This window comes from Heterocephalus glaber, unplaced genomic scaffold (assembly GCF_053883595.1).
Source record: "Heterocephalus glaber isolate CG9 unplaced genomic scaffold, H.glaber_assembly_v1.0 deba00001613, whole genome shotgun sequence".
NCBI lineage: Eukaryota > Metazoa > Chordata > Mammalia > Rodentia > Bathyergidae > Heterocephalus > Heterocephalus glaber.
This window is the reverse complement of record NW_028258384.1, coordinates 15,814,100-15,818,863: the sequence shown is the minus strand read 5'-3', so window position 1 is coordinate 15,818,863 and position 4,764 is coordinate 15,814,100.

Here is a 4,764-nt window from a genome sequence, read left to right as displayed (position 1 = left end):
CAGCAGATGAAAGAAGAGCACTTTGAACTTTATTTTTGTTTTTTAAAAAGAAGAGAGGAAATTCCTTTGTGAATGATTTCTTCAGGTTCTCCTCAGCACAAGGTAACAGTACTAATTTAATAAGGTTCTGCCAACTCCTAGTGGCTCTGCCCTTTTTAATCTCAGTAGAGTGTGGCAGAGATGTCAGTGAAATAACTGACCTGATTGAGGAAGAAACAACCACCCTAGAAGAGAGTTTCACTCTAGGACTGAAATACTACCCTACCATAAATACTGAGTAAGAGACAGGCCAGATGATGGACTAAGGAAAGGTGAGGGCTAGACACAGTTCCCCTGAGAAGCTCAAGTTCAGGCCAAGAAGATCATGGGGCCTGCATTCTGTGGTGGGAGGCCAGGGTTAGTGGGTGTAACCTTCAGAGGGTGTTGGATCTGAAGGTGATTATATTGAGACCAGTGGACTGCTTGAGCTTCTGCACTGCTGTCTACATCCAGTGGAGACTAGCCATCTGATTTACTGTAGCTCGATATCTGGTTTACCTAAGTGTCTGTATTGAAACCATAGATCTCCTTGCTTGGGTTAAGACTGGATCATGAGTGGCTCTTAGGTTTTATCACTATCCAGTTTATATTCAACAATAATGTTTTTGCTGACTTTACTGCTCTAGCCAATGTGACATAGTTGTTGTCAATTGATTTTTTTCGGAATGCCAATATCTGGGTAACCTGGGGATCATAAACAATACTGCAACACATTCTTGAAGAAATGGGTATTGTGTTAAATAAGCTGCACCTTCCCCTCCCAAATAAACACAGGTAGTTGGATCCTGAGATGGAAGAAAAGGCCAATATTTAGACATGCCCAGATAATATTTGTGGAACAATGCTACAATATATAATCAACCAGCAAACCCTAGCAAAGAAAACTAATAAACAAATATTACAAACACAAGAAGACAAGGAAAGAAAATGCCTCAAAAAACATTCAACTATCCTAAATATGATCCAAGGGTCATGGAGGGGGAGGAGATAAAATGCCACACAGCAGAAATGTCTGAAAAGATACAAGTGGAGATTTATAAAAGCAGATCAATTAATTTTTCGGTGAATTCAAAGAAGATATAACTAAACAAACAACGATGCTAATGAAACAAATGATCAATAAGTCTAGAGAAGACACTAATAAAAATCTAGCAGAGCTAAAGAAAGAAATGCAAAACATGAATGTTCAACATAGAAAAGAATGTGGGTCCATAAAAAAAGTTCCAAACAGAAATACAGGGAAAAAAATGATTGAAAGTTTTGGCAGCAGAAGCAACCAGTGTGAGGACAGTGTCAGATCTGGGACACAAGCTTGTGGTTAGTGATCAGTTAATGAGATATACCTTAAAAACAATAGGAGAACATGAAAAGTGGACCCAACAGCTATAAGAAGACTAATCTAAGAGTAATTGGATTTAGTGAAAAATCAGAAGACAGCACAAAGGGCATAAAATATTGCTTAGAGAAGTAAGAGCAGAAGACTTTCCAGAAATGGGAAAAGAATTTAGCAGACAGATGAGTCAGGCATACAGGATCCCATATATCCATGATCAGAAAAAAAAACAAAATCAAAACTATTTCATACCACACCATAATTAAAATATCTGATATTCAATACAAGAATGGAATCACAAAACCTGTTTGAGAAAAGCAATGAATCACTTATAAAAGAAAACCCATCAGAATTACAACATAATTTTCAACACAAAACTTGAAGGCAAAGAGAGCTTGGAATGAAGGTTTTCAAGCCCCAAAATAAAACAGCTTCCAACCCAGACTAATATATCCTGCAAAATTATATTTCAAAGTTGTTGAAGAAATAAAATATTTTCATGATAAAGAGCACCTAAAACACTCATGACAATGAAACCAATACTCCAAAATATTCTCAAGGATATCCTAGAAAGAGACAATGAAGTGGACAATGGCAAAAGGTTTGACATAATGAAAGCACCAGGTAAGGTAGGCAATTAAGAAGAAGAAAAGAAAACAGCTACAAGAAAATAATAAAATGATAGGAATAAGTCAATACCTATCAGTTATAAGTATTAATGTGCATGGCCTCAATTTGCCAATGAAATGACACAGATTAGCAGAATCAAGAAACAATGCCCAATAGAATACTATTTATGAGTAACACAAAAAAATTCATAGAATAAAAGTCAAAAGATGAAAAACAACATTCCATGCAACAGGAACCTGAAAACAAGCAGGAGTAACTGTTCTTTTTTCACATAAAGTGGACTTCAAGCTGAAGTTAATGAAAAGATGCAAAGGACACTACATATTGGTTAATGGAACAATTAAACCAAAAGAGATAACAATTACAAACATATATGCACCAGACTATGGGGAGTCCAACTTCATAAAACAAACATTAATGGACACAAAAGATCAGATAGACATTAAGAAAACTATAGTGGGGGAACTCCATCACCCTCTATCTAAAATAGATCAAATAAACAACAACAAAAAAATCACATTTGAATCCAACTTAGAACAAATGGACTTAATGGATATATACAGATTGTTCCACCCAACAATAGCTGCTTTTTGACAGCCGGGAAGAGAAATAAATAAATGGACATTGACAGGAAAGGACAAAATCAAAGTATAATTATTTGCAGATGACATAATCCTATATTTACAAGCTCCCCAAAACTCTACCAAAAGACAACTAGAATTAATAATAAATTTCAGAATGAAGTAGGGTATAAAATAAACACATAAAAGTTAATAGTGATCCTATACACTAATAATGAACTCATTGAGAATGAAACTAGAGAAATAATATCATTCATAACAGCATCAAGAAAAGTTAAATACTTAGGAATTAACCTAAACAAGGAAGTGAAAGATGTCTAAAATGAAAATTACATGACTTTAAAAAAGGAAATCAAGGAAGACATCAGAAAATGGCCGAACCAATATACTCAAAATGGCTATACATGCAAAACTAGTATTTAATGCAATTCCAATTAAAACTTTAATTCTCACAGATATAGAGAAAACAATCCTAAAATTCCCATGGAACCCAAAGGGACTTAGAATAGTGATACCAATCCTGACCAAAAAAAGCAAAACAAGAGACGTCATAATCCTAGATTTGAAGATATATTGCAAAGCTATAGTGATAAAATAGCATGGTTCTAGCACAAAAAAACAGAAATGTGGATCAAAGGACCAGAATAGAGAAAACATGAACAACCTCAGTCATATTCATCTACTTGGTCTTTGACAAAGAGGCTGAAAACATACACTGGAGGAAATATACCCTTTTTAATAAATGGTGGTGGGAAAATTGGATATCCCTATGCAGAAGATTGAGTCTAGAACCATACATCTCACCATGTACTAAATGAAAATCAAAAATGGATCAAAGGTCTAAACATTAAAACAGAAACACTTATTTTGCTGGAAGATAAAATAGGTAAAATTCTTGAAGACATAAGCATAGGCAAGGGCTTTTTGAACAGAACTCCAGTAGCATCGGGAATAATATCAAGAATCTACAAATGGAATCATATTAGAAACTTTGGCACAGTAAATTAAAAAACCAGCATAATGATGTGACAACCTACAGAATGGGAAAAAAATACCAGCTATTCCTCAGACAAAGGGCTAACATCTAGAATATATAGAGAACTCAAAAAAATCACACACACCCATAAAAAGATTCAGTCAAGACATGGGTAAATGAAATGAATAAATGCTTCTCTGATGAAAATGTAAAAATGGTTAATAAACACCTGAAAAGTTATTAAACATTGCTGGCCTTTAGAAAAATGCAAATTAAAACAACATTGAGATACCATTTTACTCCAAAAAAGTAAACAAATACAGCAAAATAGAAGATAGCTAGATAGAAAGTAGGCAGACCTTTTTCAAATTTATGGAGGGAAGGGGGAGAGAGAGGAAGGATGGGGAATGGAAAAAAGAATTTAGGGGAAAAAATGATGAAAACAGAGCTTTTCCAAATGAGGAGACCTAGAATTTTAAGGAACAGGGAGGGAGGGGTGGAGTAAGAGATGATATAAAAATAAATTAAGATGTATTATGTACATGTACCAATTCCCCATGATAAATATAATCAATATGTATGGCAAAGATGTACTAATAAAAAATGTTCGACAAAAGTAATGAGAAAATCAGATAAAAATTTATATGCTAGGCTGTGGACATAGCTCAGTGATAAAACATTTGCATAGTATGCACAGTCTTGACTTCAATCTCCAGTACTCATAAGAAATTATATACTAGGGGCCAGGGATTTAGCTTAGTGGTTTCGCCCCCTGCTGCGCAAGCACAAGGACCCAAGTTTGATCCCCGGTACCAAAAAAAAAAAAAAAGAAAGAAAAAGAAATTATATACTAAAATGTTTCAAACAACAAATATCAAAAATTTAAAAATCAATATGTACATGTTCAGATTTGTGTCTTGGGATGTTTTCTTTATGAATTATTTTCTATACTTTCCTCCTCTTTATCTGTGCTATGTCAGTTTAATGTTTAAATCCAGTCAAAAAGTCTACAATGGCAGAGATAAAATTTTGCCTTTACTATCAAGGAAAATCTTCTTCATACCATAGTTGCTTCTAATAATGTTCCCAAATTTGTGTTGCCATTTGCAGCCTTTTTTATTTTATGAAAAATGATTTTGATGGGAAAATATTTTTGTTACTTGCCTTTTTATTTTCTTTTTAAAATTAATTTTATTGGTACATTT